This window comes from Notolabrus celidotus, chromosome 13 (genome assembly GCF_009762535.1).
Source record: "Notolabrus celidotus isolate fNotCel1 chromosome 13, fNotCel1.pri, whole genome shotgun sequence".
Classification (NCBI taxonomy): domain Eukaryota; kingdom Metazoa; phylum Chordata; class Actinopteri; order Labriformes; family Labridae; genus Notolabrus; species Notolabrus celidotus.
This window is the reverse complement of record NC_048284.1, coordinates 26,031,420-26,050,907: the sequence shown is the minus strand read 5'-3', so window position 1 is coordinate 26,050,907 and position 19,488 is coordinate 26,031,420. Positions and strand designations below refer to the sequence as shown.

Sequence of the window (19,488 nt, the reverse complement as noted above, 5' to 3'; positions counted from 1 at the left end):
TTGACTCTGCCTTCCGTACACAATAGCATTCTTTCAGTGTACCGAGCTCGCACTAGGACCCGGGTCGGGCACCGGGGGAAGTCCTCTGCTGCTGGCGGGGCAAGGCAGAGCACACAAACACACACACATCCACGCACACATTCGTACACAAACACACACGTACACACACACTCAACCAAGCTCTTCTCCGACAGAGGAGAGAGAGAGCGAGCGCAGAGAGGGATAAACCGAGAGAAAGAGAGAGAGAGAGAGAGAGAGAGAGAGAGAGAGAGAGAGGGAGAGGGAGAGAGAGTGAGACCATAGGAACGCAGCGCCTCATATGTGTGTGTGCGTGTGTGTGTGTGTGTAGGTACGCTCGCTCGGTGGTAGAAACGACTGGCGGGGCGGATATGGAGGGGCTCGGGAAAAACGCTGGGAACTGACCGAGCACTAAGACGAAGAGAGGGAGAGAAGGATAGAGAAGAGAGAGAGAGAGGAAGGACGGACGGACGGACAGCACGGAAGGAAGGAAGGAAAGGAAAGGAGGAGAGGAGGAGAGAAGTGTGACAGAGGAGAGGAAGACTGTGAAGAAGGGGCTCGTCTGGAAAACAGAAGGATCCTAAGGTGACTTTATGGGGCTTCCATGGCTGTGTGCAGGTCTGGCAGATGTGTGTGTGTGCGTATGTGTGTGTGTGCGGGGTGTTGACATGTGCTGCATGGCTCTGCACTTAAAGGGACGAGTGGAGGTGTGTGTGTGAGTAAGGGAGAAGGGGGGCATCTGTGTGTGTCCAAGTGCGTGTGTAGTCTATATATACATCTGTGTGTGCGCCTGTGAGTGTGTGTGTGAGTTTTTAAGTGTTGTTTTTCCACAACCTAAAAAGGGGGCCAAAGTGTGTAAGCGAGCTGAGCTGACCGCTATAAACTGGAGTGAAGGGATCAAAAGGAGTGGATACTTTTTTTAGGGAACAGCCTGATCCCATTCCCACACACACGCACACACACAAATATATACATACTTCGCAGGTAGGCACTTGTGCCAGAAAGAAGGGGGTTACACTCCTTCCAAAGAAGGCAGAGTCCATTTTTATCCTGTTTCCTTCACTCTCTGTGTGTGTGAGCAGAGTTTTTGTGCAGCAGGTAACACACACACAAGCACAGTGTTTGGTTGGAGACAGCAAACGCAGCACAGGATGAATTTTCTGTTTTCCGAAAGATTAGTCTTACACTGAACAAGGCTTGATTAGTTGCAGCTCCTTATGTGTGTGTGTGTGCGTGTGTGTGTTTGTGTGTGTGTGTGTGTGTATGCCATAGACGGCAAACAGGTTGAGGGGAGGCAGATCTGATCAGACGCACAGCAACAGAGGAGAGAGCGTGGCACAGGCTGAGCAGCAGCACATTGGATTACACACAGACGAATACACACACATGCACACACACTCACATGCTCAGTGGCCAGCAGAACAGCTGGGAGAATTGTATGTGTGTGTGTGTGTGTCAGTGCCTGACAGCGTTTTCACTTAATGCATGCGTCTGCCTTTGCACGTGCAGGACTGTTTGCCTCTGTGTTGTCCTTTGCTACTGTGTGTGTGTGTCTGTGTGTGTGTACCCATCTGAGACTGTGTAAATATGTATGTGCAGGGAAAGAATGTTCTGTCATCTCTTCAGACAGACAGCGTGTGTGTCTACCTCCATCTCCCTCTTCCTCCTCCTCCTCCTCCCCTGGTTCTGGAGTCAGGAGGTGGCGGATGATCGAGGAGGAGAAGGAGGAGGAAGGTTAGAGAGAGGGAAACGGGATCAGATGACGGAGAGAGAGAGGCAGATGAGGAGATTAATCCGGTGGCGAGAGATGAAACTGAGACAGAGAGGAAGGAGAGGACAGTGGAGATTTTAGGACAGGAAGAGGAGGAGGAGGAGGAGGAGGAGAAGTGGAGGAGATGGAGTGAAGGAGACGCGGGCTGACATGCTCTCACCGGGAGCGCTCATTCATAATTCACCTCCATGGCAAACGTTCATTCACATATTGACCCCCCATGGCTGCGCTCAATGGAGTTCTCGCCCCTCCACCTCTCGCTGTCTCTCAATGGACACCCCTGTGGAGCCACGTTCAGTTAGCCCGCTTCTTTTTTTACTTTGGAGACAGTTTAGACTCTCACCCAAAGAAAAGAGCCCTGCTCTGTTTTCATCCGTTATGGCTCCTTTGACACTTTTTCAGTTGGAGGCTCTGATGTGAGATTGTGTAAATTGAATATTGAATGCAGACTCCACCCTAGACGCAGATAATTGGTATGGATGGCTCAGTGGGTTGGTGCTCTCAATACAAGTGTTGTTGGTCGGATTCCCTGAACACAACTAAAACAGTCCATAATGGATCTATAATTCATGTGCGGATGAGTTCAATAGTCTGTGTTTTGAATAAGAGCATCAGACAGCTTTCTTGGATGCCAGGCCATGATTTATTCAGCATAAATATTGAAAAATGGTTGTTTTAATATTTCTGATTGTACTAGCTGTGCCTGGAAGCGAGACAGTGACCCACCGCTGTGCTCCGGTCAGCTGAGGGCCCGTTAGCCATATGGCAGAGTATCTAAAATGCACAGTCAGAGAAAATAGTGTACTGCAGAGGTACATTTAGTGCTAAGAGATGGACGAAACAAAAGAGAGCGCATTCACACTATCCCTACCATACCCAAGCATGTTCTACCCTTAAAGTCCAGTTTGTTTGTTTGACAGGTGAGAGTGCTCCATGCTGTGCTCAAGCATGGTACACTTCCTTAGCTCTGGCACGGTTGGAAGAGATGGCCCATGCATGAGCACAAGCACGGGTATGCAATGTTGACAAGTTGCATCAGCAACTGGTTTTAAACAATGGCATCAAAGGGTTCACGCTGGTTTGATGCAGAAGCAGTAGAAGCAGGTGAAGTTGCAGTCATGTTCTCGGTGTTGTGAGTCCATGCTTCTTAGACCACCGGATAACGTAAAGCCATGTGTGCGTCATATTATGATCTGTGTACAAGAGATCACCTCTAGCTCAGGCCTGGTTGAGTCTGGAGCAATGTGAGTGAAAGCCAGCATGAGAAAGGGGAGGGGGGATAAGTGTGCTTCAGCATGGTATGGAGCTTGGACTAGTGTGAGTGAGCACGCCCTGACAGACTTTCTAGGTCTGAAGGACTGAGGTGAACTCAGTGGAAAGATGGCATAGGGAATACTGTTGACATCACACTCCAAATTTTATAGTATTGCATCCTTGTTATGCAGATGTATTATGCAGTTTAGTGTCTCCTAAATCTTCAGTGACAGAAGCGACATAGTTAAGAACTTCTATCTCAGCACAGTGCATCATGGTCCTGCCACCACCAGTTTGAATCCCAATGGATTGAAGCAGATTAAATATAGTTAAACTAATTAAAAGCACCTCCCTCATCCCAGCACCCCCACCCAAACGATAAAAAATCCAATATCAGAGCAACTCCACTAGATTTATTTGGGAGACCTCTTTAAGTTTCATTTCTGTATAGTTTTGAAAAAGTTGCCTTTAACACTGTGGTGTAGAAGTAACCACAAAGTCAGAGGATACGACAGCATGAGTTACAGAAATGTCTCTTTTTGTGTTGCTCATACCCTCTAACTCAGGCTGGAGAGGAACTGCATGGCTAAATGTTATATCAGTAAAAACGACAACATGTCATCTTAAATAAGCAGCTGTTACTGAAATGTATCAATTGAAGTTTTGAAAGAACAACTCACCTCAAATAGGGACCTTAAGAGTAGCAGCTAACAGTGTAGGCTGATTGGTTGGTTATTGGTTTTTATACCAGAGTCAGGCAGCGTGACATTAGGTGACATTTAAACTGCTTACACAGCAATTCCACAACAACGTCGCACCAAACTCCCGCCATTCTCACGGCTTTGCACTTACACGTTTAACTCGTCAACAGCATCATATTGGTGTCCCAGTGTGTGATTTTCTCATCAAATCACAGTGTTGGGGAAGTGTAAGAGGCACACAGCTGGAAGTCCCCGTAGAGACATGCATGTGCACATACACTGCACACACATGCACGCACACATGGTGCTATTCCAGCCTGCCGACTTTGACACAACATCATGACACAGTCTTCCCCACATTACGCCTCTGTTACTACCTCTGACTGTATAAATAATCGGCGTAGTATCCGTGAAGTCACCCATCTGTTCCTGAGCGCTGTTTTGAAGCCAATTGATGGTGGCAGCCATATTGGAAATGCGGAACTCAACCAGGCATAGTGTGACGTAAAAAGGCGGGGTTTGAGCCTCCTAGCGAACAGCTATGTGTTCCCATCCGGGAGTCAAGTCAGTCATGTCCTTATTTGGGCAAAAACTCGAAATTTTAATAACTTCTGGACCGTTGCATTAGAAAAAATTCACCCCCCGTTCAGTGTGTGCTGATAGAGAAATGAGCTACATAGAGCCAAGCCGTTTTTTGATCCAGGCTGTAAACATGTTTATTAATGCTGCAAAGATTGTCTTGCCTGTCTTTCTCAAACTATATGTGTCTATGTGATTTCCGGTGTTTCTGCAGCCAGCCTCAAGCGGATTCTTGCTGAACTGCAGTTTATAACACTTCTGCATGGGCTTCATAGTTTGAGACCGGAGGTTGCCGCTTGGTTACTACCTCTGACAGTGGGTTAGAGCTTTTGCGAAGGTAACTAATTTGTTAGCTAAACGACTGTTAATTTGTTAAAGCTGGGGTTGGCAGTCTCGGAAAACTAGCATGAATTTGAATGTAGCATGTCCTCATGACTCCGTCTAACCCCTCCCCTCCTCCCTTGGAGCTCCTCCAAAACGACGCCCCCCCCCCGCTCACATGCACGAGCGCCGCTGACTTGCGACCATATGATGGTGACTGATTCAAAACCAGTCCTCACCAAAACATTATCATAGTGAAAGTTAAAAACACAAATAAATATGGCTGCTGTTAGTACTTACAACTGTCATGCTAGCATTATCCAGTTGTACCAGTGACACGATATCAGGAGTAAAGTTATAACACACATAATACTGTAACAACTGTTACAATTAACTGTTTGTTAAACGTGTTCAGTGTAGATGCTCTTAATTCCTACGGTGTTGACAGTCAGTGAAGGCATCAGGAGAGGTGTAGAGAGTGTGAGCTGGAGAGAGGAGAGACAAGAGGAGAAGTTCTTCATTCATTCAAACATTGATTGTTGCTTTGTTGGTTGTCGTGATCACGGCCGACAGTGACCGGTTATTAAAACTCAACGTGTTCACGAATCAGCTCGTCATCACTACAGCGCCCGGACTGACGCTACAATTCATCTACATTCTCTGTAGTACATGTCATTCATTCTTCTGCTTGTCAGAGCCCCGTGGTGAGAGCTTTTTAGACTCTGATCCGGACTACAGTCCTGAGCAAAGCACCTCATCGGGTCAGAGGGGACAGGCCCGAGGTCGAGCGAGAGGGGCAGTCAGTAGAGTCAGGGGAAGCAGAGGCAGGAGACGGGGACTCAGAGTGCACGCCGGGGAAATGTACGCGCAGGAGGCGGGCAGAACAGCAGGACAGGATTTGAATGGTTTAAAATTTTGGCACCCAAAAAGGCTGATTGGTTGGTGTTTTCCCTGGTTTACTCCGGCTGTAGATAGCAGCTTTTCTTCCCTTTTTTTAAGAACACATTATGTATTGATTGCCATCAGGACATAAAGATCATTTTAACCAGTATAACAAAAAGTGTATCTAAATCTGATTACCAACCCCAGCTTTAAGTCAATCAATGACAACCTATGGATTGCAGCCGTTTTTCTGTAACTATTGTTTAGGTGTGAGAATCCCAGGGTAGCTGACGATACGCTACGTGCGATACGATTTGATATGAAATGATAGAAGGCTGTACCTGATACTTGGCATATGATAACAAAAATATCACCATACAGAGATTGTGGCATAGCTGTTAAATTGCAAGATGAGCATTTAATGATACATTACAAAATCGCCTTAAAGGTACAGTGCAAGAACTTTGTCATTGAGGAGTCATGAAGTAGAGACATGGAGAGTCAAATTGGAGGGAAAATCAGTTAAGAGTGCTATAGGCCTATTATTTATGAACTGAAAATTCGACACTCCCACTATCATACGGATATCTTGCTGTATCAATATTTTGTCCCAACCCTGCATTTGTTTGTAGCTAGATAGCATTGAAACAAAAGTATGTCAATTCGACCTGAAAGACTTGAATGTCTCCACAACACCACACCTCTCGAATAGTTGAATCATTTATGTGATTCAGAGCTGTTGGACTTCCTCAGCAAAATATGTAACACAGCTGTTAACATGCTAGCAGGTTAGCTTCTCGTGGCAGTGTTAGCCTAGCTTTGTCATATCACAGGATATTTTGTTCAGTTATTCTTTCTTATGACTTCAGTCCCAGTGTTAGGAAACAAAACCATCACACTGTGAATCATAAGAGCCCGATGTGTAGTATAAATCTTAATGAGTGTATGTTTAAACCATCAACAGTGAACTATTTGGAATCCAAACACTGAAGTTGAGCTCAGAGGAAATTTCAGGATTAGGCACTTTGACAAGAACAGGGTGTAACTTTGAAGCCATTACTTTACTGTTACTTGCACAAACACTGATGAAAAGTGTCTTTGGAGTCGCTCTGAAATAAAGTGAGCCAAATGTGCACAACAGAGTCTTATGTAACTTTTGGAAGGCATTGCACTTGTATCACCATAAAACTTATGCTACGCAGGAGAAAGTTAATGGACTTGGGAAAATATGTTGCTGTGCCACTTTCTCTTGTACTTTTTTTAATTGAATTTTGCGATGTAATATGAGGACCAGTTTCTGATGAATGTGCAGCGCTTTGTGAATCATTTTCTGATTCATGTGTTTAAACAACTGGAGAGTATGAAGCACAGAGTTAAACTGCGGTGGAAATACGGGCAGCCTAAGTGGCCGAGATGGCTGAGAAGAATAATGCTCCTCTGTATCCCCCAGGTTATAATTGTCTTCAATAGGCCTCCTGCTGATTTGAAATGGACTCATTGTCCACAGTGCTGGGCACCTCTGCTCAATTAGCTTCTCTCTACTTAGTCGTGCTGAGCTATTGCTGGTCGCATCCTCACATAGTGGCACAGACGACAGTGCACACAAATACACTGACACGGACTGAACAGAGTTAGTGAGCACAGAAACACACGCGCGCATTAGAAGGACGTCAGCGGGTGTAAAAATAGAGCTAATAAATGGGGGGGAAAAGTGTTTTATGTTTACAAGGGCTGATGTCATGTTTGGTTTAGATCCATAGCGGAGGAATCGGAGGGCAGCTGTGGCGAGTATCAGCCTGCTCCACGTCGGCTCCACTCGCTGCTGTTTCTTTTTGCTGCTTTTTTAAAGGAGCGGAGTTCAAGGAGTTGCAGTTTGTGTTTGTCTTTGTCTGCGTGTTTGTGCTTGTGTGTTGTTTTCAGCGGTGGAGGCATGCACAGGGTGACGCTGCTCTGGTTGCCTGGCAACACAGGAACGTGGGTGGAAGGATTTCCTGTCCCCAGGAAGCTTTGTTTATAAGTGGAGGGGAGAGAGAGAGAGAATGTGTATGTATATGAATGCGTGTGTGTTTGTGTAGATTTCAGTATGCATTTCAGCAGTATGCTTGAGTGCTTGTGTGTTTTTAATGCACTCTTCGCCTCAAGTAAAAGTGCTACGGAAAAGTCACTTAAGACACACACACTGCACACACACACACACACACACACAGAAATGGCAAAAAAAGGCTCTTTCTAGTCTGTTGAGTTGGATTTGTGTTGCATAACTCCTCTAGCCAGGTCTGTTCGCTCGGCTCTGTCTCCTCTTTTCCCCAAACACTCTCCCTCATGTCACAGCCGCCACGCTCACGCCAGGCCGCTTCTCCGCTAATGATGTCATCAGCATGCCTCATTTTATGTCTCCTCTCACACATGAGATTGCAATTATGTGTTCTTGCCCTGCATGCGATTACCAAAAAAAAAAAAAACACACTCACAGCATGTCTGTCCTGCAGGCGTTGGACCCCGTGATTACGTAATTGACATTGAGTGAATGGGGATGACGTCAGCTTGGCTCTCTCTGACTCTCCTGTCTTTCTGGCTAGCTACAGTGATGTCATAAGTGGATGCAGCCATACACAGTTTATGTGTTTGTGTGTGAGTGTGAGTGTGTTTGTTGGCATGCCTAACCGTGTGTGGAGACAAAAATGACCTCAGGAACCATCTGATTTATATAATGTGATTACTCCTCTTCCCCCTCTTTTTCCCCCCTCTCCCTTAAAGTAGAAAGACTTCACAGCTTATGGATTCTTTATTGTTCTGTGTCTTTTCTTAGCAGCGTGAGGCGTTTAAAGATGCTCGTTCAACACATGCACATGATGCAGCCTGTTGAAGTCTCAGGAGAGTTGCTTCCGTTTGAAATGAATTCACCAGTGTCTCGCTACTGGGTAACTCTATCGCCTTCTTGCCCTCCATCTGCGACCGCCTGACCTTTGTTGATTCTCATCCTGAGACTCGCCAAAGTCTGGCAGGCAGGCAGTGAATGAACAGAGATAAGAAATGATGCCGGGTCGTCTCCACAGCTACTGTACGTGCCAGTTCTTATTTTAACAAAAAGGAAACGCCGCGTCACGGAGAACAAGAGGACTGATTCGGTGGTTCTTCAGCGCTCTCAGACAAAAAAATATCTGTTTTTAGCATGCTGTTTGAGAAAATAGTGCTCTATTTGTGTCAGGAGTTGAATAGGCCGCCTGTTGCGTTTGTGGTTGAAGCTCTGAACATCAGCCAGCACTGGATGGGAGAACTGGGAGGTTTTTAGCAGACCTGAACGCACACAGAAAGACGCACAAAAACACTTTGTCTTTCTGTCCTCTCCTGCAGTTTCTCTCAAACCTCAAAAACAACTGAAAGCACACTACACAGTGACTTTACACTCAGTATAAATACACATGCACAAGGTTTAAAAACACACTCACAAAAGGTCTCAACACACACACTCGCACAAGCACAAAATATGCAGATTTTCCTAATAAACTGATTAACATTAGCTCGGCCCTGCTAAGACCAAACCACAAACAATGAACTGTACATTCCTGTGACCAAACACAGCTTAACACTCGTGTGAATGATTTGACACCACTGCATACACACACTTCACACACACACATACAGAAATAAACACACAGACAAAAGCTGGTCAGACAAATTAGGGCCACAGATAACTCATGGATGCCGTCCGAGTGATATCAGCCTTCATCTCAAGAGGCAACAGTTGGACAAAGTGTAGTTGTACACAACTTACGTAAATATACACAAATACTCACACACACTTACGGACACACACTCACAAGCTAACCCCCACCCCCTAGGAGTCTTAAGGCCTTAGTCAGCGTCTGTGTGTCCATGCGTGGGCCTGTTCCCTGGCAGAGTGAGAGGAAAAAATACCTTCCCATATGATGTAAACACCAAAGTCCCTGTGTGTATATCTGTCGGTGTGTGTGTGTGTGTGTGTGTGTGTGTACTCATGAGTGTGTGTGTATTTGACTGGCATTCCCGGAGATAGGATTTGCTCTCTGTGACAGTTTTCCAAATTATTCCACAACACTGTGCAGTTTCTTTTTAAAGATAAGTTTCCCTGCCATCTCTGCTTTGTTCCACTGCACACAGTGGAAAGAGACGGAGCAGACAGAGCAGACAGAGCAGACAGAGCGGCCCACATGTGACATCACACTAAAGCAATGGAGGAAGGTAAAAAAAAAAAAAGAGGGCCTCGCTTTAACTCAATTTTTAAAAATGTCTTCTATTGATTTTTTCATGGTTTTGGAGCACATAGAACATTGTTTTGAGTAATGCCAAACAAGTGAACTTTATTATTTCTGCTGCTTTACAGAAAACACAATTATAGAGTCTTCAGGAGGCCCAGCTTTCTTTTGATCTGAAACATGACTCACCTTTTAGGCATGTTTTTGTGTTTGAGAGGGAAAATGTCAAACTGACGTAACTTGTGGAATGGTTCTATGCTAGGATAAAATGTGGGCCATATGTTTTCCTGACATAAAAAAATAAATCTAAAGATCAGAGAAATACAGTGCTTCAATACATTATCGAATGTATAAAGCTACAATGACAGACTTTGGCAAAGTGACAGCAGCTGCAGAACGTTTGTAAGATTTAGAACAGATCAGTCAAAGTGATGCTGCAGCATCCAAAATCTGACTCCTTTTCTATATTGTAGGTCGTCCAAAAACAAAATTTTCAATAATGCATCTCTAAAGCATCTCTTGCTCTGGAGCATGGCCTCATTTTTAAACTACAAGTCCATAGGTTTTAATGCAGAGTTTTCATCTATATCGTTTTTGTTTTTTTTTTGTTTTTTTTTTTACATTTAATACAATTTTAAAATCTGCTTCTCTTATTTCATAAACAATCTTTGGCAAAGTATTATCAAGGAGTTTTAAAAAGTGTCAATGCACCTTTTTTGGATTGCACTGCTATATTTTCTTTTTGCATTTATTTTCAGGAACATAGTTTTTAACAAATGACAAGGTTTTTCAATTGCATGGAGAAATGTTAATTTTTCGCACAGATGGCAGAAAAAGTAGCACTATGAATTTCAACATTGCAGAGACTCTGGTTAATAAAAATGCAGAAACATTCAGTGTAGTTGCAATAAAAGGTACACCTGTTCCTAATCAGGCTTTAACTCATATGGTAAGTCTAAGGTAATGTGTACATTTTGTCAAATAGATGTACTTTGAGTTTGAACTTCCACCTACAAGATAAGCATTAAGGTGCAGCTAATCAGACCTGGGTCCCTGGGCAACTGCATCACCAAAGCCAGCAGAGCACTCGCTTTCATAAGTTTCAGCAACACTCGAAGGTAATGGAGCTGTGGGCTGTTTTTGTTTTGTGCTGCACATTTTCTACATGCACACCTGTATATTTCTTTAACAGTGTTAACATCTAAAAGATATAAAAAAAAACACTATTTCCCAGAAAAAGTGCTCTAAATTTGTCTCCTACCTCGAAGTCATGCTTTCCGACCACACTGGTGAAGCAGCGCAGATTTTATTTGAATTACAAATCTAAAAATCAAGATCAACAAGTACATTTCATTGTAATCTTTTAATTCCTAATCAAGACACTGCCAATAATTGCTCTACGTTATTAATGTGAACTTAAAAACTGTTTGAAATGTAAAGTAATGGAATTTCAAACATGATTAAAAATGCGACTAATAGGGGTTACAATAAATGAACAACTTGGCAGTCATAATTATATTATATCATATGGCCTGTTGCTCTGAAACTAATGTAAGGTAGGGACAGCTTCTCAGCAAATTTATGAGTGAAAGCAATTGTCATTGCAAGCTGAAATAAGAAGCATCTAGCTGAGTGATTTACAAGCTGATCTTTCTTCAAAAAATACAGAGAGTAAATACATCAGATTTGTTACAATAGGAGTTTAGAGATTGTGTGTATTTTCAAGATCAGCTTGAGGCACATTTTGTTTTGTGTGTCTGTCCATTTTTTATTAGTCAAACCCAGTTTGCAGTCCTGGCAAAGATTGTGAAGTAGGAGTAGGAATAACTTCAATGAAAAACTTGATTGATTGATATACTTGATTGAGAACGTCAGAACCTCTGCACCAAAAGTTGAGCCTGGTTAAAACTCTTTTGCTGCTGTGTTTTGATGCAGCTCTCTGCTTAGGCACCTCTGCTGCACAGATGGACAGGCTCCAATCAAATGAATGAGAGGGCTGCATTTCACGCTGGGCTCAAGCAAGTCTGAACGTAGCCTTAGGCTAGTTGAACAGGTGCAGTTTTACCTAAAAATGGTGAACAACTCAGCTTCTGCAGGCGCCAGTGTTACCTCTGCAGCTGTTCGAGAGCTGTGCTGTGTTACAGGAGCCTTGTTTCTTTTCTTACCTGTATAGAATCAGTCCCTGTGATTGATGCGGCCTAATGTGCCTGATTTCAAGGCAGCTTTAAAATAGTAGGTTTATAATAATAGGCTCTGTGTCTGTTCTGTGTGACACATTCACTGTGAGCAGGTGGAAAAATGCTGCAGCAAAGTCACTGACTGACTGTTATCATCAGTCCACATTGATTTGTTTATTAAGGCGTTAGAATGAGACTTGGTGTGGCGTGAGTCAAAACATTTTTCTTTTTTAAAGTTATATATTTGGGCACTTCTGCTTTTATTGATAGGACAGCCATAGAGAGACTGGATATGTGGGGAGCAGAGAGAGGGGGAAGACATGCAGTAAATGGTCGCTGCCAGGAGTCCACCTGGCAACCTCTGGGACGAGGACTATAGCCTCTGTATGTGGGGTGCTTAGACCGCTAGGCCACCAGCACCCCGCATACAGACATATATCTACTGGTTTCAAACGTATTCCAGATGTAAAGCTAAAATGTGAAAGTGTCCACCTTATACTTAATTTATCCTGTTAGTAATTAAAGTAACGCATGCCCCTCTGTCATAAATTTTACACCTCCAAGAATGTAGCACAAAATGTCTACAGAAACCAACCATACACTTTGATTTCTCCAGTAACGCTGAGCGCACACATCGCCTGTACACCTTCATCATGCCCTCATTCAGATCTGGTCATATAGGGGCACATAGGAGATCACATTGGCAGTTATATGTATGGTACATTTGTTGCTAGGCAACTTAGTCACAAAACCCCTGTGACCTTCCGACCCTGCCAAGTCTGGTGTTACTGTCCCTGTCTCACACTCCTGTGTGTGTGTGTGCGTATGTGTGTGTTATATGAGACGATGGTGCGACTGCCGCATAGCAACTGAGAACAGCTGTGATTTCACTGTGTATGTGTGTGTGTGTGTGTGTGTGTGTGCGTGCGTGCGTGCATGCATGCGTGTGTGCGTGAGACAGTTTTGTTTGTGTGCGTTCATGTCCGCGTGAAGCCGCCGCCGTCATTGCTCATCTATGCAAACACCCACAACAACATAATATGGCACACTGTCAATTCCACAGCATGATAGACTCGTAGACTCAATCAGCCAAAATGCACCCACCCACCCCCTACGCACACACACACACACACACACGCACACACAGCCGAAAATAAAGAGCAGAGGGAGCGACGGAGCAGTCATTTCCCTGAGGATTCATTCATGTAAAACACTGTTATTCAAACCTCCCTCCCCCTTATTCAATAGTCTTATTCATCTCTCTCTTGACTGTAAAACCAAACACGCCTTGTCTTCTGCTTCCCAGCAAGAGCCTTTGTGCCCGCAAACACACCAGCGCTCGCATGTGTGTGCGTATTTTCTCCGCGTTCCTCCATAAGAGGAATGTCCTTGGCCTGTCCGACCTGCATGCTCCCACTGAGCCCTCCGTCAAACACCTGGGGCGGGCTCTCCCGCGCCGCTCCAGCCAACCAGGAGAAGCGGCAGTTAATGACATCAGTTAGCGGAGGATCTTTAGGACCGGCCCCTCGAGGTGATTCGTCTGAGAGAGAGTGCTCTTATTGTTATGATGATTAAGTGTTATATGAAGGGCTATCAGAGGAGAGCCCCTTAATGAAAGTGGAGCGCGCAGAGCAGAGGCAGCAGCGGCAGGGAACTACAGGGAGAGGAAGAGAGAAATTGAGCTAAAAGAGGAATAATATCAGAGCAAGGAAAAGGGGGGAAAAGGAGGAGAGTTTTAGGTGGGAGATGAAGACAGGGATGCTGAGAGGAAGAGGGAGCACAGGGCTGAATATTCAGCAGCTGTGTCCAGACTTGCTGACTCTGGGTGTTCATGCTCTGAATGTAGCATGAGAGGTAGACAGCGTGCACAGGAAACCGCTGTAAAAGAGCAAAAAGGAGAAGAAAGAGAGGGGAAAAAAAGAGAACAAGTGCGTGTGTGGGAAAATGCATCCAAATGTGCATGATTCTGTCGGCTCCTTTTATTGGTCTCGTGTTTATCTCTGCGGGAATGCATGTGTTTGAGTGTGTTTTTGTGCAAGTGTGAATGCTGGAGTTTCCCTTGCCATTTGGTGAAGGAGTGGAACGCCCTGCCTCAGAGGAAAATTCCATCTTCAGCTGCTCCTACGCTGTCGTAAATCATCAGGCCGGGATGTCCAATGCATTCTGTTATTTTGTGAATAAGCGCTTGTCATTTGCCTTCTTGTTGTATCCACTTTCTCTCACGCAGCCTCGTCAGCTTCAGTTAGTGTCTCACTACATTTCCCATAATGCCTTATTGAAAGCCCAGCTCCCCCCTCTCCCCCCCACCCACCCTGAGAATTCACCTCAACTTGTTGATTTTCAGCTGCTGGCGTGCAGATGTCAGTACAGAGAGTTACAGCAGGAATCATCTTCTGGTCTTGGAATAGTGAGTTTCAAACTTTAAACATATCAGGGTTTGTTTGTGTGAGCATTGCATTATGTTCTACAGCAATGGATTTCTCCCTGTATGAATGCATGGTCTCGCAATCTGGAGGCTCTAGAAAGCAGCTCTCATATATAAAGGCACCTCTCTTTTTTATTTGAGTCGCTTCCAACACACCTAAAAATATATCTCATGTTTGGGTTCCACTGGAGAGCTGCAGTGTCTGATTCTGTTTCACAGGCTTATGCTCCCGTACAAGAACATGACTGTGCTGGAAACACTGGAGAACTTAGTTTTATGTGCATGTCTAGGTTTGTCTCCATGCTGTGGTTTAGTTTTCTTTCCCAGAAGCAGTGACTGAATTTAACTTTCTGGCTTTCCTGCCAAGAGTTGTTAAACTAAAAAGGTACCTCACTGTAATGTTTACCAGTGTCACAACAACTTTGATCGCTCTACTTTTCTCAAGTAATACTTCACAGTACTTGTGTTTCAGTGCCTTTTTGTTTGTTTAATGAAGAAGGTGTTCATCTAAAGCCTCCTTACACAAACACTGGATCAAGTCAGCATAAGTAAAGCTCAGTTTGGCCAGCAAGGTATTTAAAGTTTGTCAGCCAGGGAACCAGAAGGTATATTTATAAGCTCCTGAATATGATTGTTTTTGTAGTTTGCAAATGCATTAGTATAGCTTGTGAAAGTTTAGAAAAACAGTTCAGATCAATCTTTATGTTCTGTTTTATTCTGCCGATTTTGGCACCATTCTCACTATAACAAAACAGGCAGGACTCCACTTCTGTTGCTTTTTCACAAATATGCCCCGACAGAGAGATTGCGGCCATGTTTTGGCATCTGATAAGCCTTTAAACCCCTGGATTTATTACTCCTACTCAAAATCCTGAACCCACACGTCCATCCTCCATAATGCTGTCCCATGCATGTTTCTTAACACAGAGCTTACATCAATCAATCAATTTATCATTTTTTTGTTTGAACAGCAGCAAATCAAAGCAAATGTTACCTCAGGACACTTAATACAAAGAGCAGGTCAAGACCTTACTCTTTGTAATATTATTTACAGAAATCCAACTAAATCCAGGAGGAAGCACTTGGCAACAGCAGCGAGGAAAATGTCCTTTTATAACACGAAGAAACCTTGAGCAGACGAGGGCTCTCAGGTCGTCAGCCATCTGCAGCGACCTGTTGGTTTTGAAAGAGAGAGGGATGAAAGATGTCGTCTGTGAGTTTTTCAGAGAATACAAAGATCCTTCTTTATTCTACAACTTCTTCAAATCTGACAGGTCAGCAACAGCAGGGGTTTATACTCTGTGTATTGTATCACATCATGTATACAAGGCGCTTGGCTGTGTTAAGAAACAAGGCAACATGCTCATTCTTTTCACTAAGACCACTGCAGTGATGCAGAGGGGATGCCAACACTGAGAGATCCCACAAAACACAATGAGTCATCTTTGAACACACTGCATTAGCTGATGTGATGTGTGCAAGTGCAGGTCCTATTTTTTCTATAAACCATATTATTGTCAAGTTAAGCGATACAGCAAGGTAAAGATCTGTAAAATCCTGCTAAGTGGCCCAGTGGCTATCATCTAACCACAATATGCCTGTGATAAGTTTAGACAACTCTTCTTGCTCTGATTAGCAGTTAGTGATGAATAACTGTCAGTCATGACCACCTTTTCAATGTGCTGCATTAACAGTCCAGTGAGCAGAATCATCCATTAGCACAGATCAAAACCAAAGTGCAATATGCTCCTCCAGATATATCTGAAAAACATAGTGAAAAGTTAACCGTGCCTTTTAATGTGAAAGTCTCAGTTTCGTAGTAAACACCAAGTCACACAGATTTGACTGACCTACTTAAGCACAGGGATGTTCTGAAGTGGCTAATCTCAAAGTTGTTTAAACCAAGCGTCAACCTCCGGTCTCAAACTATGAAGCCCATGTGGAAGTATTATATACTGAAGTTCATCAAGCATCCACTTGAGGCTGGCTGCAGAAACACCGTAAATCACATAGACACCAATTCAAAAAAGACGATCTTTGCAGCATTAATAAACATGTTTACAGCCTGGTTCAAAAAACGGCTTGGGTCTACGAAGCTAATCTCTCTATCGGCACACACTGTACGGGGATGAATTTTTTTCTAACCGGACGGTTCAGAGATTACAAGTTTTTGCCCAAATAAGGACATGACTGACTTGACTCCCGGACGGGAACACATAGCTGTTGGCTATGAGGCTCAAAGGCCTCTTTAGGTCACACTATGCCTGGTTGAGTTACGCATTTCCAATATGGCTGCCGCCGTCGATTAGCTTCAAAACAGCGCTCAGGAACAGATGGGTGACGTCACGGATACTACGTCCATTATTTATAGTCTATGGTTAAAACAGAAATTCCGGTTATGACTGTCACTAGTCTAAAGGTGAGAAACACTCAAAATACAGTCAAAATTAAGCACAGTTTATTTAACTCTATTTAGCTAAACACGTGATCACAAAGTCTGCAGGGAAACAAAGTATAATCAGTGCGACAAGTGTGACTAAGGTTAGAAGAGCTAGCTCTACCATTTGGTCCTCCTTGCAAGTCTATGTCCACATACTGTCAAACTGCGCCATGCTGCGAGGTACCATCAGTCATCTGTGCTTGTTTACATCAGGGTAGTAGAGCATTATGGGTTAGATACAACATCAGACCTACATTTCGGGCCTATATTTATAAAAACCGACTAGTTGGTCTGGTGCCGACTAGCGAGGGAGACCATTGTTTAGTTGACTGCTTTAGCATTTTAAACCTGACAAAGAGACTCATTTTTTGTTATTGACTTGCAATTAATGAGTCAATTAAGTGTGCAGATAACCAGCATCATGAGGCAGATTTGTAAAATTAAAAACTTTGTTGGGTCTGTCCTCAACTTTTAAAATGCTTGTTTGTTTAATGGGATTTTTTTTACGCATCCCGAAACGCTAATTATGTTTCACTGTCGCTTTGAGTAGATTGTTCACTCAGTTGGATATTTCGATATAGACTGGATTGTAATCTGCATTCGCAAGAGCAGATGTCTTTTTACAGTGATAGATAAATTGTTGTCAGATTACCTAAAAACAGGACACTTCCCATACTGAAAACCAAACCCCAGAGTACAGACTCTGTATTTTTAAGTGGAATCTGTAAATAAGGATCAGTATTTCCTTGTCTCAGTGATACCTGTGGCAGCACACCCACAGCTATGTAGCCCTCAGTGTTGTGATCAAGGCCTTCTTTAGTTAGCATGTCTGTGAGTGGGCATGCTGCTCATGTTCAGGGTTAATGTTGGAGTGGGCGTGTCTTTGAGTTTGTTTGCAGCCAACAGATGGACCCTTCTCAGTTTATCCAACAAACACTCCTATCACCAACACTCATTTGGCACTGAGCAGATGGAAACTTCAGACTGCGCTCCAGAGTCAGTGTCAGGAAGGAATGAGAGAAGGAGCTGTAAGATGAACTCTGAGTACACAACAAGAGGTTTGAAGTAACCTCTTCAAGGTAAAAGGATGTACAAGTGTTGCATTGAAGCTCTGAGACAGGTTAGATCATGTTACGCTGTAGCATAAGGCTGAAGAAGTCGAGGCAGATGAAGTATCTGTTGCCCTTGACTTTCCTCTAGAAATCTAAAGCTAACAAGAAAGCCCTACTTCATATTTTGTGCTGGCAGAGAGGATGCTAGACCCCCCCCCCCCCTCTTCTTCTTCCCCCCACATCACCCCTGGCTAAAGGAATGTAGCGGAAAACGAGGGACTCGAGATAGAAGATCAGAGGCCTTAATACGAACCGCATTGTGTGTTGTTCTTCTGTTCCCCATCTCCAGTGTTCGCCACATCAGGAGTGAAACGGCCTTTGATGAATATCTACAAGGAGATTTGAGACTTATAAAGAGCGGCAATTTAGCCAGGTATGTTATCTTAAGCCTGGTAATTTGGGAATTCAATTCACTCGTAGAGGGAGTCGGGGGAGCCTGTGGTGTTTATCAGGCCGACCAGCATCGGGCCAGTACACTGGAATAGAGAGTTTCAGTGCTATCTAATCAACGGCTGACCAAGTTTATCTCTCACCCCGTTTCTTTTCTTTATTATCCTCTTCTTTCTACTGCATTTATGTTTGTGAGTGTGAGTGTACTGTAACCATGGATCAGGTCCTGTCTTTCCCCTGAGTTACACATCTAATCACGGCACCATCATCCCTCAACCCTAATTCTGTTGGCAGGGGCTGTCAAACAGCATACGCTGAAAGACGGGGTGACTTTGAAATGCTGCTAATGACCGTAGGATATAACTACCCTCTCTCTCTTTTACTCCCCCTCACTCTGTCTTTCTTGCTTGTCCACTCTTGTCATTTACACTTGCGGGCATCTTTTTTCTTTTTTTTCGTCTGCAGAATGCAAGGGCGATGGTGTGAGAGGAAAGCAGGAATCTTATTTGAATTTTCTAGGATGAGTCCTACTGGATGTGGACAGGCTGGGAAGCAGCACAGTTAAGGGTTAATCTAAAGACCAGCTTCTGTCCAAATGTTATTTAACCTTTATTGAAACTGGGCAGCCCCGCAGATTACAAATCTCCTCCATCAAGGGATTCCAGCCAAGACGCAGCATCCAGACAAACATGAAAGCCTTAGACAGAGAGAGAAAAAACACACAAAAGCGAAATAAAATCAAAGCCACAGAGCTGAGATCTTGCTTTATAAGCACTCCAATAGGCAACACTTCAGCGTCAAACCAGCAGGCGCACTGCCAAACCTATTTAAATCTCCACTAAACAAAGTAAAGACAGCTTCTTATTGAATCTGCCACAAGAACCTTCATTAACTGTGTAAAAACTCAGCGAGAGAGCCTTCAGCTTGGTATCAGTTAGCAGCCGGCTCTGTGAAGAGGGAGCTGAGCACAGAGAGGCACTTTTGCCTCGTTCAGCTCTGACCCCAGGGACAGATAACAGAAACAAATCCTGAGACCGCGAACAGTCATTTTCCACCTACTTTATTTTTAGTAATGTAAGAAAACAGAGAATTAGTAGACCCAGATTGGACTTACATATACTTATTTATAAAACAGTAGTGGGGAATAAGCCGAGCAGTGGACGGGGTGGCTGTCAGCTCCAGC

General features: G+C 43.9%; 1 protein-coding gene across 2 annotated transcripts in view; it reads left to right on the top strand.

Annotated features, from left to right (window-relative positions):
- The first annotated feature begins 212 nt into the window (after nucleotides 1-212).
- Nucleotides 213-19,488, top strand: part of ches1 (checkpoint suppressor 1) — a 77,047-nt gene continuing 57,771 nt past the window's right edge. The window contains exon 1 of one of the 2 annotated variants that reach the window (XM_034700206.1): nucleotides 213-603. The gene's annotated coding sequence lies outside the window, so the exon portion shown is untranslated. Of the gene's footprint in view, nucleotides 604-18,266; nucleotides 18,289-19,488 lie in introns of those variants that run through there. The other variant, XM_034700205.1, reaches the window with a different exon arrangement.